The 16,546-nt window shown below is 34.1% G+C and overlaps 1 non-coding gene across 1 annotated transcript; it reads left to right on the top strand.

Annotated features, from left to right (window-relative positions):
• LOC149187767 (U6 spliceosomal RNA) lies at window positions 1-106 on the top strand. Its single transcript, XR_016256673.1, has one exon. It is a non-coding gene; the product is annotated as a U6 spliceosomal RNA (small nuclear RNA).
• The last annotated feature ends 16,440 nt before the right edge of the window (window positions 107-16,546 follow it).

Here is a 16,546-nt window from a genome sequence, read left to right as displayed (position 1 = left end):
AGTCGTGTTTTTAGGTAGTCCGATAAAATTAGAACGATACAGAGAAGATTAGCATGGCCTCTACGCAAAGATGACACTCACAAATCCAGAAATGGTCCAAATTTTTTCCTCCTCTAAAAAAGGACATGACGATTTCTTTGTACTCTCACCGGTCATCTTTAAGGAGTTTGTATGTTGCATGGCCTTCTCTTCGAATTTCATGTGAGATGGAAAATAAGGTATATCATAAACTTTCATTTAGGTTGTGACACGTTTATAAACGTATGATACTTTTATAATATATGAAAAAAATAATTTGTTGCTCGAAAGAATGTTTCACATTATAAAACAAGAGAAAAAAGAAAAGAATGTTACACATTATCATATGAGTCAAAAATGGGAGAGCACCGTTGAAGGTATACAAGCTAAAGTTGAAATAGAAAGTTGTTGGAGTCATCAAATTTTTACATTGTGGTGTGAAAAATATGATTTTATGAGAAAGTTGGTGGAGTAATAAAATTTTTACATTGTTTTGGGAAAATATGACTCTATGAAATGATTTACAGATGATTTACTGATTTACGGATGTTAAAGGGCGTAAATTGTAAAAACTATGCATTTATGAAATGATTTAGGGATGTTAAATGGAGTAAACACTGTCTCTTATTGAATTTTACATATATATATATTATTTTATATATTGATTTATAATTATAGTTATCGTTAAAGTAAAAGTTAATAAGTTAAAAATTGTTATTATATAAAATGAAATGTATTTATAAATTATATTAAATCTATTTAGCATAAATTTAAGTTATAATTTTAGAAATATATTACCACAAAATTTAAATTGAGGAATGGAGTTTAATTAGAGTATTACAACCAATTAAATATATATTTGTAAGGACTATAAAAGTTACATAATTAAGGATTTTTCTTTTATAATTGTAAATTTTTTCAATTATGATACTTTTTCATATTTGAAGTACGCGAGAAAGAATACTACTTACAATTAGGGCACAACAACTAGTCATAATACATAAGTTTAATGTAAATATGATATGTCATTAAATATTTTTAAGAACTTAAAGTTGTAATTTGTATCTAACACATTCCAATGAAAGATTTATGTTGGATAATAAGTTAAATTGGTCCTTTACCACACATCCTCCAATTAAAATGTGGTAAGGTATTAGAATGTAGGAAACATTACTTCTTGTTGTCCATCAAATATTAACATCAACACATTTACGCATGCACAACAACACACATAGTTATCATACATCAACCATTCTATTAGTAAGCATGTGATTCCTTTACCTCTCAATGATCTAGCTAATTGTAATATCAAATACAAAAACTAATCTAGTATCACCTATTCCCCAAATAAAAATCTTACCATATTTTTTCTTCATTTTACTAGTATTTTAAAAATTTCCCCCTTTCGAAGCTACATAATGACTCCATTATCACTAGCCAAGAGCTTGTGATAAGCTACAACTCTTAGAATAAATTATCTTACAATGAAATCAACATCATACACCTAGACATAATCCACATAGCGACCGTTAGAAGAAAATGCACTAGTTAGATGTAATACACCAACCTCAAGCATTTTGATTTTGATTTTCTGCAGAAGTACTAATAGCCCGGTGTGTGTCACATGGTTTTACATGAATTTTTTGACCGTCACCATGATTCTGTCCTTCATCCTAATCCCGCCGCCCGCCCGCCGTGAACGTCGCTACTCTTAGTTGTTATTCGTGATAAAATAATAACTATATACTTTATCCTTGTAGCCGTAAACGTATAATAGGATATATTTTGAAACTACATGTTTTCATAAATGGAATTCATATCTTCAGATATCGATGCTTTTTTATAAATTTAATTGGGAGTGAAAATCAAGCATATACAGTTTATCCAGAAATATCAATATTGCTTTAAAGTTGTGTGGGATATATCCTCAATGGTGTGTACTCATTCTAAATTTTATTTTAATTGTTTTGGTAAATAATATAAGTTAAATAATTGTTAAATATATATAAACATCAATCTACAATAAAAATTAAAATATGTATTTATCTGTAATAAAAATCAAAACATTTTTACATAATATATTTTACATTTTTAATATGATTAAAAATCTCATAAAATCTAACTAAACTATAAATTTACTCCAAATTATTATTAATTATAACAACAATTAATATATATGATTTAAATATATATACATATTTTTTTAATAATTATTTAAAAAAATATGAAGCAAGATTCTTAACCATGCAAATTCACCCTTATTTCACTATGAGTATTCTTAACCTGTAAATAAACCAAGAACCAATTATGGGTCGAAAATGAAGAAATGTATCTAACCATATCTTTTAATGCATTGGTGGGAATTACCACTCCCAAAACTCTCACGGTAGAAGGACATATCAAGAAGAAAATGGTAATATTGCTAATTGATTCAAGTAGTACCCATAATTCTATTCCAAGGATTTTAATTTCTTTCTATATCCAACACCAAAGTGTCAAGTGATGGTTATAAATGGAGGAAATATAAATTTCTTAGGGAAGTGCCATAATATCAATATAAGCATGGGGGAATATGTATTGAATAGTCTGATGCTTTACATTCCAATGGGGTACTGATGTTGTATCATGAGTCCAATGGTTACAAACTTTTGGGACAATAGATTTTAATTTTCAAGAAATTTTCTTGAAAATTTTTCGAGAAGGAAAAGAGGTTGAATTAAGAGGTATCATAGGGAAAACTGGGAAGATAATGAACTCTAATGGTATGAAAAATATTTTAAGGAAAGAACAACTAGGGGTAATTTCATAATTGAACTGACTAAATGTTCAAACATCTAAGTCATCCATTTCCCCAGATCTCCAAAGAGTCCTTGAAAATCATTCCAAGTTATTCGATATTCTGAAAGGTTTTCCACCTATTCCTAATCATGGTCACGCTATTCACTTAATTGCAGGAAGTGTTCCTCCAAACATCAGGACTTACAGATATCCCTATTCGCAGAAGAGTGAAATTGACTGTATGGTTGCACGAATTCTAGAGGTAGGTATAATTCAACCTAGCTAAAGTTATTTCTCTCCTCTAGTAATGTTGGTGAACAAGAAGGATGGATCATTTTCATACATGTTTATATTATAAATACCTCAGCAATGTAATTATTAAAGATAAATCTCCCATCCCTGTGATTGACGAATTGTTTGATGAACTACATGGAACAATTTACTTGACCAAGTTGGATCTTCGTTCAAGATATCATCAAATTAGAAGGAAGGAAAAATACATTCCAAAAACAACATTTAGAACAAATGAAGGTCATTATGAATTTGTGGCCATGCCTTTTATCCTTATTAATGCACCTTCCACATTTTAAGGTTTGATGAATTCCACTTTCAAACCCTTAGAAATTTTGTGTTAGTATTTTTTGCTGACATACTAATCTATAAGAAGTCTTGGAAAGATCATGTTCAATATGTTGACAGGGTGCTCAAACTATTGTAGGACAAACAATTTTATGCAAAACCCTCCAAATGTTTGTTTGGGGTATAATAAGTGGAGTATTTGGGCCATTTTGTATCTCATAAGGCTGTTAAGGTAGATTCTAACAAAATTAAATCCATAAAGGAATGGAAAATCCCCACAACCTTAAGGCATCTTCGAGCATTTCTTGGTTGACAGGGTATTATCTCAAGTTTGTTAAGAATTATGGAAAAATAACATCACATCTAACAACATTACTAAAGAAAGATGATTTTTTTTTTTACTCTAGAGGCAACTAAGTCCTTTGAACATCTTAAAGAGGCAATGTGCCAAGCTCCATTCTTAGCTACACTAGAATTCATAAAAAACTTTATTGTGGAATGTGATGCCTTAGGAAATGTAATTGGTAATATTTTAATACAGGAAAGAAGACCCGTTTCTTTGGAAATTCGTCCAATCGAGGGAAAGTATTTACACAAACCCATTTAATAGAAGGAAATCATGGAAATACTATATGCTCTGAAGCAATGGCGCCCTTACCTAATTGGAAGACTCTTCAAAGTAAAAAAATATCACGATAGTCTTAAATACTTCTTAGAACAAAGATTATGTTTAGAAGAGGAGAAAAAATAGGTCACAAAGATGTTGGGTTATTGCTTTTAAATCATCTATTAAAAAGGGAAAAAAAATGTTTTTTATATGTACATTCAAGAAGGGATGAGGATGTAAAGGAATTTCTCTGTGTCATTTCTAATATCAAACCTGATTGGATAACAAAAGCAAGGGATGAGTGGAAGAATGATGAAGAGGTTTGGACACTCATTAAAAATTTGTGCAAGCCTCCTAATGCATCTTCTACATTTATCTAGAAAAATGATTCATTGTGGTACAAAAATCACTTATATGTATGTACGAAATCCCAAATCAAATAAAAGGTTCTTTTAGAATTGCACACCTCTCCTATAGGAAGGATCTCAAGATTTTAAAAACCTACCACATGGTCAAGAAGGATTTCTTTTGTGATGGCCTTAAATATGATATTCAGAGGTTTAGAGGATAATGTTTGGTTTTGCAACAAAATAAAGTTGAGATAATTTAGACCCCGAGTCTTTTACGATCAATACCTATTCCAAGTCGTCATTGAGAGGAGTTCCCAATGGATTTTATCACATGTTTACCCAAGTCTAAAGGAAAGAGTGTAATCAAGGTGTTAGTTGACAGACTTACCAAGTATCTACACTTTTGTGCATTATCTCATCCTTTCAAAGCTAATACAGTTGCTACTGAATTTGTGGAAATAGCTCATGAGCTACATGGAAACCCAAAGATTATTGTAAGTGATAGAGATCCCATTTTCATTGGAATTTTTTGGAAAAATTTACTTTTTTTCTCTTGGTACTCAACTAGCTCATAGCTCATCTTATCATCCTCAATCTAATAGGAAAAATGAGATAGTGAACAAATGTTTCGAAGGATATATTGATTGCTTTGTATCTAATAAAAAAACACAATGGGTCAAGTTGCTACCTTTGGTAGAATGGTGGTATAACACTTCCATAACACATAAAAAATAAAGCCATTTATGGTTCTTTATGGATATCATCCGCTGTCCATCACATCATATTTAAGAGAAAATTCTAAGGTTCAAGCAGTGGAATATCACAATAAACATCGACAACCAGTTTTCCAACTCTTAAAGGATAACCTAATGTTGACATAGAATCCAATGAAACAACAAACATATCAACATCGCAATGAAAGAAGTTTTGATATGGGTGATTGGGTAATTCTACGGATACAACCATACAAACAAATGTGACTCAAGAAAAATAAGAAGGATAATAAATTATCACACAAGTACTATGGCCTTACAAGATGTTTAAAAATATTGGTACTATGGCATATAAATTGGAGTTTCATGCATCTTTGTGAATACACCCAATTTTCCATGTTTCATGCTTAAACAAGGTTATAGGTAAAAAGCTCCTAGTTCAAACTATATTGACATAACTTGACGAGGAAGGAAAAATCATATTGGAAACTAAAACATTCACAAAAACAAGAAGTTGATAGCTACGGAATAGATTGATTTAAGAGTATCTCATTAAGTGGAAGAAATTACCTACTAAATGTTCCACATGTGAGGATGCGTATTTTATACAGAACCATCTAGAACTACTCAAGTGCTGAGGATGTGATAGCCCCACCCATGCTTCTCTCATAAAATGCATTGCAAATATTTTTTTTACAAATATGTGAAATTTAAAAAGGGGCCTAAGTTAAAGGGACACAGATTCTAGATATGAAGAGGAAGAATGCTTGCTTTGATGTTGAGGTTTTCTTGTGCAGAAAATCTATATTTTTGGATGATCATTAAAAGCTCGCTCGTTGATGAAATTAGCGAACTTGTTCTTAAAATGGAATGAGTTTCAAAAGTACACAATCCCATGCACTTGGGAAACTTCACAAGGAAAAGAGGACAATAAACTTATGGAGGACAAAACTATGCAAGGAGGAGAGAGATTGGACTCTCGCATTCATTCATGAAGGGAGAGAAATGATTTAAGCATGAGGGAGGAGTGGGAGAAGGAAGTAACATGACATGAAACAGAGAGCATTCAACATAGGCAACGTAGAACATAAGAGAAGAGAAGAGAATGCGATTGGCTCTTGGGTTCCTCGCAAGCTGTGGGTTGAGTTTCTAGTCTTTGTAGCCTGGTAACAACTTTGATTCCCTAGAGGTTGTTGGTTGAGATAGGATATTGGGAGCCCTAAAAAATATTGGGTCCTTGGAGGTTGTTTGCTGAGACAAAGTCTTTAGAGCCTTGTAATAGTTTGGATCTTTGGAGGCTCTGGGATGGAATGATATCTCTAGAGCCCTATAGTAGCCTGGGTCCCCTGGAGGCTATGGCACTAGATTACAGACTCTAGAGCCCTAGAAATCTTCGTAAGAGGCTAAGCCTAAAGAAACATCAAAGGAAGCCTTGATTGAAGGCCTATGTTTACTGCGTTACTCTTATAGTGGAGTTTGGACTCCCTAGAAGGGAATGAATCACTGTGTATGCACTCAAGATGAGGTAAGAACCTTTCGAATCCCTATGCTAAGAAGATGGTAGTGGTCCATTGGTGGGATTGAGGAAGTGGTCCTTTGGATTCCCTATTCTAGTTGGAAATTAGTGTTCTAATCCATCAAACATGCCCCTTAGTCTCTAGAATCTGTCTCGGGGTTGATATCTGCAAGTAAGTGTGGATGCAAGTGTCTAGGGTTGGGTGGAGAGTCCTAATCCTAGAATGAGTTTTCCTACAAATTTAAAACATAAGCACCCATATGTGCTTGTTTACACATTGATTATTTTATGATGTAGTTTTGCTTCAAATGGTTCTAGATCTCTGGAATGTAATATTTTTTTTGATGTAGTAAGCATGTGGTTACACCTCTGTGTGGAGATGGCTTTTTATGGTTATGAAAAATATGCATAGATATATGTATGTGTTGCATTTATGAAAGTATTTTTTTGTTAAATGAATTTATCAAGCATGTGCCTCTAGAATGGAAAAAGGTGCTATTTGAAGCGTTTTCTAATGTTGTCATAACCTATAATATGCAACAAAATATAAACGAATGAACATGATAACATAGATTATGCCACAACTCTACATTGGAATTATGTTTTGTATTAAATACAAAATAATGTTGCTAATAGTATATATGTGAATAGATTAATGACACCATGACTACCACAAGCAGTGAAAGGACCCATAAGGATATGGAATAACACTTGGAAACCTTGGGCATAGAGACCCTTTTTACTATTGTGAAGTGATTACAAGGAGATTGCCTGCTTTGTAGGGTCTATGGTTGCATACATCTAATTATTCATATGGTTATAAGCATGTTATTTTTACACAGGAGGTGCTGCTTAAACACTGGAAGAGATACCCTATCTCTTAAGTACAAGGATAGTCGAATGTGTTGCATTAAGGATTAGTCAAACTTGCATTATGAGAAACCTATATGTCTTTCACTAGCTTCCTTGCATCATTGGTAGCATACCAGATGATTCAACATAGTGCCATAGAGCTGCTTGTAGTCTTGAATTGAAGTTAGAAACCCTTGGTGTGTGGTAGGAGAGGTGAATCCCTTCAGGGATTCACTGTAGGCCCATGATAGAACACAACTATAGGATCACCTACATTGGCACATTGGGAATTCCTTGCTTCGACACGAAGAATATCAGATGGCTAAGAACTCATCAATATCAAGCTATGAACTCGAGAGGGGTAGAAATGTGGGGTGCATTAGTAAGACACTTTCGTCACTATTGACATTGGGTGATGATGCCATTCACGGTGTTTACTGAACACTTTTAGAAGCTCCCTAGATAGAATACCCAATCAGAATCAATCAATGAGGAGTTGAGGCAAGCTCTTGTGATGTCGGTCGAAAACCAGATCAAGCTCATAGTTCAAAGGTTAATAGGGTTCTAATAGTCAAGCCATGGTAGAGTTAAGAGAAATCTAAATGCGGTGCAATATGGAAAGAATTAAAATTATAATGAAGATCTAGAAAATATTATCCTTGCACCAATCAAAACTATAGTTGTGGTAGCCACAGATTGGCACACTTGATTTTCCTTTAACACGATTGGATGAAGAAGTGGTGATGTGGCCTAGGACCTCCAACCTAGAGGGATTAGTTTGAAGACTTATATTGTGCAGTGAAAGGATTGAGCAGGATGATGTCAGTGAGGGATGAGAAGGATGACACAAATTCTTGGCAAGGGTTCCATTGTTTGGGGGTGGTGCGGACCAAACAACGCAACCCAAAATATCTCGTTTGGTGGTGCCAAGAGAAAGCAGGATGATGTCAGTGGCCGTGAAATCTAGTGGGTACAATATTGGTTAAGCGGAGGCCCTACCTGCCAGGTCTTCCCAGTGGCCCCCACCCAGAAGTACGAAGGGGAGTGGCTATGGAAAGTGTTGAGTAAGACCTTGCAAGATGATGTAAGGTAGGTGTGTGTAAGTGTCCGCACTAGACGGGGCTACTATTCATGGGGAAGTGGGTCATGTGATAGGTGAGCTAGTGGTCTTGTGATTAGTCAAAAGTGGACCTAGGACATGTCAACCCATCACTATGAACCTAGATGAATGAACAAGGATGTGAGTGAGAAGGAATTGGGATAGGAAATTAGGATGGTGTGTGCCTAATAGCTGTGTCATTGACCAAAGTTGAGTTGGTGGGGTCAAGCTAGGAGGGCCTCCACATACATGAGGTGAAGTGAGATTAGTGTGGAAAGGCCCACATGCTAGGTAAGCCTAATGGTTCTCACTTGGAGGTGCAAGAGGAGCAACAAAGGAAAGGGCATGGAGGTGATTAGTGAGATGATGTAGGTACGACCTCGTGGAGAGGCTCGTGAGATAGAATGCATCCCCATTGGTTGGGAGAAACCACCTTTTACACTTAATCTCGACAATCAACAAAGAGTCACTCTTTAGAAATTGTGAGGATGGGAGAAGCGGGGAGACATAAGGTTGGTGCATGGTAGAGCCTGCACTACGGTTAACAACCTATTGGTTGGGAAATGGCCCCACATAGTAGGTCATCCTGATGGATCGACTGTGGACATACCAAGAGGTGCAACAAGAAGAGTGTCGAGATGGTAAGGTTGGGTGTTACATGGGAGGTTACGATAGTAATCAATAGTTGGATTACTATGGGCCAATTGGAAGAGGGTGGTGCGATCCCACCATTCCTGTAATCTCGAAAGGGATATCTTGAAGGGTAACAAGGAACATGCTTAGGAGTCATCGGGAGAAGGTAAGCGGGGTGGCATGTCCAGTGTTAACCACCCTAGAGGCATAAGGGTGTTATGCTTAAAGGTGTCAGTTTGATGCAGAAAGCAAAGGTTGTTGCATTTGGTAGGGCGAGATAAATACACACACACACACATAAGCACGTAGAGTGAAAGCTCTAGTTTCAAGGCTTTGATGATAAGTAAGGAAGCCTAAGTAAAATTCAGTGGAGAGAAAGAAAGAGGAATTTTACCCCATTCCCCAAACAGTATTTGAGGGGTTGGGTATGTTACAGGTCATATTAGAGGATCCATGTTCAACGATTGGATTGGATGGGATCTATCATGAGTGGGTAATGATTTATAGAATACTAACCACTACATTATTAGGTTTTAAAAGTTGGCCTAACTAATTAATTCTAGGTTTAATGGGTGCCCTGACTATGTGAGTTATGAGCTAGTAGTACCTTGTTGAGCTAAAATCATAGACCTGAATGTGCAATTAATAATTTCTACTTATTTGACAATTATGTGCTAATATGGATTGTTTTTATGGAAAGGTGTACACAATATAGTTTCTTATTTGTTGATGAAATTACATATTGTGTGATTAATGCATATGAATTATTAAATGTGACTAGTATGCTAACATGATTTTTCTCTCATAGAAGGGTTCTCCATGACATCTCCATGAATGAAAGGTTCATGATTATTATGATGTTTAATTGATTATCACATGAAAAATCTAACAATGTGTGTGGTTGACAACACATCACAAGCAACATAAGACAAAGGAAATACGGCAATGGTGACTGGAATGGTTGAGTACAACTATGATCAATCACAATATGGAAGTGATTGAGTCAAAGTTAATGTAGAATAAATTTCAATGGACAAAGGGGGAGGGAATCACTCCCCAGACTAGATGGACACATTAAGAAGCTTGAGTTCTGAGGTGAGAATCTTCAAGGCCGACACTAAGAGGCTGGTAAAATCATAGGAAAGGAAAGAGAATGTCAATTTAGTTATCTTGCAAAGTCTCTCAGATTGCTAGAGACAGAGGGAGTCTGAGATGAGGTCTAGTCATAGAGACATATAGAGTCATCATGCGCCAAAAGAGAAAACCAATGGATCATATGCTGGTAGGTCTAAGAAAAGGAACAAGCACGAAAGAGAGGACACTATGCTAGGAGATGTATCTTTGAGCATCCCAAGAGGAGGAACTAGCATATAGGTGAATCATTCTAGCAAACTATCTAGTTCTGCTACTAGGAAGCACCATCACCATTCACACCATCATTATGAACATCATCTAGGAAGCAAGCGAAAGAATTACATTTTTGAATAATTTAAGAAATCCAAACAACCCACATTTGATGGGGACATGAAGGAAGCATCAAATGTAGAAGCTTTTCTATTGGGTATGAAGAAGTTTTTTATAATACACGACTGTTATGAAAATATGAAAGCTAGAATCACCACTTATAGCCTCAAGGGAAAAGGAGTTCTATGAACTGAATATGGGGTAGCTATCATATGAGAAATATGTCACCAACTTCCTAGGACTATTTAGGTACATACCATATCTCACAAATGAGAAAGCCAAAATTCAAAGGTTTATTAGTAGGTTGCCTATAGAATTCAAAGACAAAATCGAGTTGCTAGAACCACCTATGTTGAAGGATGTTATTGAAGAGTTGATGTATTGATATGAGTAGGAAAAATGTTGGCTAGAAATCAAGAGTTATTTGTAGTCCAAAAGAAGTGTTGGACACAAGAATAATTGGTTTAAGAAAATCTCAAAGAAGAGATAAGGTAAGCAATAAACTCATGGAAGACAATTCTTTTTAATACAAAGTTTATGTTTTTGTTAAGAAAAATGTACAGAAACCAATGTCAGGTCAGCCAAAATTTGAAGTTCGAGAGCCACTCAGATGCTGGACTTAGGGTGATAACCACAAAATAAGGGATTGTCCACATCAACAAAATTTTGGACCATATATATATATATATATATATCTCAAGAATCTTGCACAGTGGGTGAGGTAGCTCAAAGCATGTCAAGAATTTATGCAACAGTGGATAACCACCACGCAGATCACCAGACATCCATCATTAAGATGGAAGGTAAGGTGCATGATCAAATTGTTTCCATTTTAATCGATCCAGGTTCTAACTATAGCTATGTCAGCTGAGAGCTTGTTGACGAATGCAACCTAGTTAGGGAATTGCATGAATAACCATGGGCAATTTTTCTAGCAACTGGGACAAAAGGGAAGGTCGGCCTTTGGGTAAGGTCCTTTGCATTTGAGCTCAGCTACATTTCCACAGGGACACACTTAAATGTATTTTCATTGGGTGTGTACGTCATGTTGTTGGGTATGTACTGGTTGTACTTACACTAGGAAAAGGTATATTTCTATGGAAAGGTAATTGAATGCTTAGATGAGAAAGGAGAAAAAAGAGTGTTGCGGGGAAGGAAAAATTGCATTTCAATATGACTAACCACTTCTATGAAAGATAAATGTAGGAGTAGGAAAGGATGCATGTTGTTAGCATTACAAGTTTCCTAGAATGATAAGGCTGGCAGTGAAATTGAAGATGAGTAAGAAGAGATTCTAAAGAGGTAACTTGTTTTGCATAAATATGCAGATGTCTTCTCAATTGAGGTTCTTGGATTACCTCCTCACAGGGAGATAGATTTCTCTACTAAGCTGGTACCTAGAGAAACACTACCAAGATCCTAGTGTTTCTTATACATTTATTCGGAAAAAAGATTTGTTGTGCTACAGATATTTCTTATATTTATGTAAGAAATCCCAACTCAAACAAAAAGTTTTTTTGGAATTGCAGATGTCTCCTATAGGAGGGCACTTAAGATTTTAAAAAACTTACCACAGGGTCAAGAAGGATTTTTTTTGGGATGGCCTTAAATGCAATATTCAGAGGTTTGCAATAGAACGTTTAATTTGCCAACAAAATAAAGTTGAGATAATTCATACCTCGGGTCTTTTACAACCATTAACTATTCCAAGTCAACATTTGGAGGAGGTTTCAATGAATTTTATCATAGGTTTACCCAAGTCTAAAGGAAAGAGTATCATCATGTTGGTAATTGATATACTTAACAAGTATGCACACTTTTGTGCACTATCTCATCCTTTAAAAGCCAATACAGTCGCTATTGAATTTGTCGAAACAATTAAAAAGCTACATGGAAACCCAAAGATTATTGTAAGTGATAGAGATCCCATTTTCATTGGAAACTTATGGACAAAATTATTTTCTTTTCTTGGTACTCAACTAGCTCATAACTCATCTTATCATCCTCAATCTGATAGGAAAAATGAGATACTGAACAAATGTTTGGAACGCTATGTTAATTGTTTTGTGTCTTACGGACAAACACAATGGGTCAAGTGGTTACTTCTCGCAGAATGGTGTTATAACACTTCCTTCCATACCAAAGAAAAAATGACCCCATATATGGTGCTTTATGGATATCATCCACCGTCCATCACATTGTTTTTAAGAGACAATTCTAAGGTTCAAGCAGTGGAATATCACATCGAGCATCGACAACAAGTTCTCCATATCTTGAAGGATAACCTAAATCTAATGCAAAATCAAATGAAACAACAAAATAATCAACATCATAGTGAAATATGTTTTGATGTGGGTGATTGTGTAATTTTATGGCTACAACCATACAAATAAATGTCCCTCAAGAAAAATAATAAGGATAATAAATTATCCCACGAGTACTATGGTCCTTAGAAGGTGTTGTAAAAGATTTGTATTATGACATATAAATTGGAGTTGCCTGCATCTTCACGAGTACACTCAATTTTCCATGTTTCGTGCTTAAATAAGGTTATAGGTGACAAGATCCTAGTTCAAAGTATATTGTTAGAACTTGATGAGGAAGGAAAAATTATAATGGAGTCTAAAGCAATCATGAAAAGAAGAATATGATAGATACAAAATAGATTGATTTTAGAGTATCTCATTAAGAGGAAGAACATAAGTGCTAAATATTACACATGGGAGGAAGAGTATTGTATGCAAAAGCATCTAAAACTACTCAAGAATTGAGGATGTGACATCCTAACCCATGGTTCTATCATAAAATGCATTATAAATATTTTTTTTTACAAATATGTGAAATTTAAAAAGGGGCTGAGTTAAAGGGACACAGATTCCAGAGTTGAGGAGGAGGATTACTTATTTAGGATGTTGAGGTTTTCTTGTGTAGAAAACGTGAATTATTGGACAACCATTAAAAGATGCATGGTGCATAAAATTAATGAATTGGTTCTTATAATTGAATAAGCTACATAGAAAGGTACAAAGGCCCACATAATTTGTAACCTTCATAAGGAAACGAGGACAAGAAATTTATGGAGGACGAGACTAGGCAAGGAGCAAGGGGATTTGACTCTCACATTCATTCACGAAGGGAGAGAAATGATTGGAGCAGGCGGGAGTGTTGGTTTAGGTTGGGTTGACCTAAGTTTGAATTTTACTGCGCACCAACAAAACCCTCAAACACTAGCCCTTTCAAAAATGACCTAAAAGAAGATCACAATCTCACCCGAAGTGATTATGGGAGGTTGCAAAACAAGGTTTCTGTAGCCTTGATGGATACTGCAATATGGTAAATTTGTATTTTCTTATGCTTTAACACTTATGAACTACTTTTCATTCATGAAATACTTCACACTTATATATTACTTCACAGAATTACATTCATCACTTAAACATATCATAAACATCCATAAACTTCTCAGTATTGAAATAATGTGCAGATAATAAGAAAATCAACACATGAAGACACAGATTTTACCAAGGTTGATCCCAATGTTGGACTACATCCACAATAATTGTTGCTTATAATAGAAAATTTGCTACAACAAATAGTTCTTCACCTTCACACACAACTGTAGGTTGCCTACGCACTAAGCTATAGACCCAAGCCTCTACGCACTCAAATGTGGAGCCTTGTCTCTTTATGTGAAGTACAAATCACAAAAATACAACCATAAACATAGATTTTGATCTAATTCATGCATTCCTTCTTTATTATTCATCCCTATATATATTCTTACATTGAGGGATTACATCGCTACATTACCATTGACCGAATACCATGGTTTCCAAAATACAAGGGACTATGGTCCAAAACCATTCAAATTTTACAAAATATTATATGCTTTTATAAAAAGGGAAGGGCTTTGCCGCGAAGTCCCCGCACTGTGCGATGGGTTTTCGATGCGGTCCTCGTTGTGCTCTGTTGCTCTACTGCGTGGTCCAATTTTCACTCTGCGACATCCTTTCTATTGCATGCTCTACCCACGAAATTTGGATTCCTTGCCCAAAGCATGGCCAAGTTGGGCTGCCCCCGATAGGTCCCCAACACTCACATGTCACTCATCCCGAGTCACTCAGCTACTTTGCATCTGATCTTGTCTGCAATATTGTTGTATGTATTGTCGAATTGTTGCAGAATATCTGCCAGCTACTTTTTCTCATTGTGCACTTCTTCTAATAATGCTTATGTGACATGTTCTAAACACATATTATCCAATTCTGTCTCCCTTTGTCGAAGTTTCTGAAGTTTCTCATCCACTGCCTGTGATAGATGGAGGGCCTCATCCTACCAAAGCTAATTCCTTTCTATCAAACTTTGCTCCTCCTTCAACTCCTTGATTTTATTTTGTAGCTCCTTGGATTCATTAATTTTTGGGAGTGTCTATGATATTGGAAAACTCTTCGTACTTTTCGGACTCTCCTCCAATTGATGCTGCTTTTGCTACATTTCCTCCTACAGTTTTTGAACATTTGGATCTTCCTGCAGCGAAGTCTAAATTTGCATGCTCTCATCCTACAATTTTCCATAGTCTGCCAATGTTGTGGAGATGCTAGCCATCAAGAGTAAGAGCTTTCATATGGAAGGAGATTGGAGTTCTCAACTTTGCTGGAAAAATATCAAACCTTATCATCAAATATGGAAGCAAATCCACCTACCTCTTCCAAATTTCCTACCAAAATATTTGAGTGAGTTTTCCATTGTTACTCTTACTAAGAATGTAACTAATCCAATAGAGGGGGAAAAAAGGATTGGACAATGTAAATAGACATTATTATTAATGTTGATCCTAAACTATAATTTTTTTATTCTTATGTATATTTTATCTATAACAATATTATTGTTAAAACTATCTATCGATATCTACGCAAACTTTTTTTGAAACTTGTTTGATTTAATGATTTAGTAGATAGACTTTTTTTCTAGTATAAACAGAATATATACCAACTTTGAAAAAATATATTTTAATGGTAAAAACATTTTATAATATATTTAAAATTTATAAAATCTATAATTGTAAAAAATAAAATTCTAAATATCTTTTAAAAGTTACATAAAATATCAAATATTACATTAAAAATATTTATCTCTTTGGCGTGCGCGCACACACACATCACTGAAATAGAATTAATAATAAATATTTATCACAATATCAATATTTAAAACTTACTTTTCTATGAAAAATTAAGTGAAAATAATGTTAATTATATATAAATGCAGTATAATTTAATATGGTAATAGCATTATAACACAAGGCATATCATAAATCAAATAACTAATTAAATAAAACTAAAAAAATAAAATAAAACTAAAATTTATAAAATATTTGTATGCTTATGTTGAATTTGATGATTATTTTAATAATGACACTCTTTCTTTCTAATTTTTTGATTTGTTTTTGGGTTTTAATTTATAAATATAGTGAATAGATAATATCTATAACACATGTTTTTCATGAAATAAAAAATGTTATTAATGTATTATCAACATAATAATAATAGTAAAATAGATCAAATAACTAACGAAGTAAAGTTCAAAACTCAAATTTTAATTTAGAAAATAAACATTCCAAAACATTTGTTTTTGTGTGTATGTTTAATTTGATGGTTATTTTAATAAAGCTCAAAATTTTAAAAATATTTTATAAACTAAAATTTATAAAATATGTTTATGTGTATGTTTAATTTGATGATAATATTTTTTGATTGTTTATGAATATATAATATATTAGATAAAAGTTTAAGTGAAATTAATAATGTTATTAATATTGTTTAATGTAATAACGATATTATCAATATAACAATTATCATAAATCAAATGACTAACAAACTAAAACTCAAAACTAAAACTTATTTTACAAAATAAACATTATAAAACTAATTTAATTTTTTT

The sequence above is a fragment of the Pinus tabuliformis genome, chromosome 3_1 (genome assembly GCF_031772625.1).
Source record: "Pinus tabuliformis cultivar Carrire ecotype Pingquan chromosome 3_1, CPIR1, whole genome shotgun sequence".
Classification (NCBI taxonomy): domain Eukaryota; kingdom Viridiplantae; phylum Streptophyta; class Pinopsida; order Pinales; family Pinaceae; genus Pinus; species Pinus tabuliformis.
This window is presented reverse-complemented; position numbering and strand designations above follow the sequence as displayed.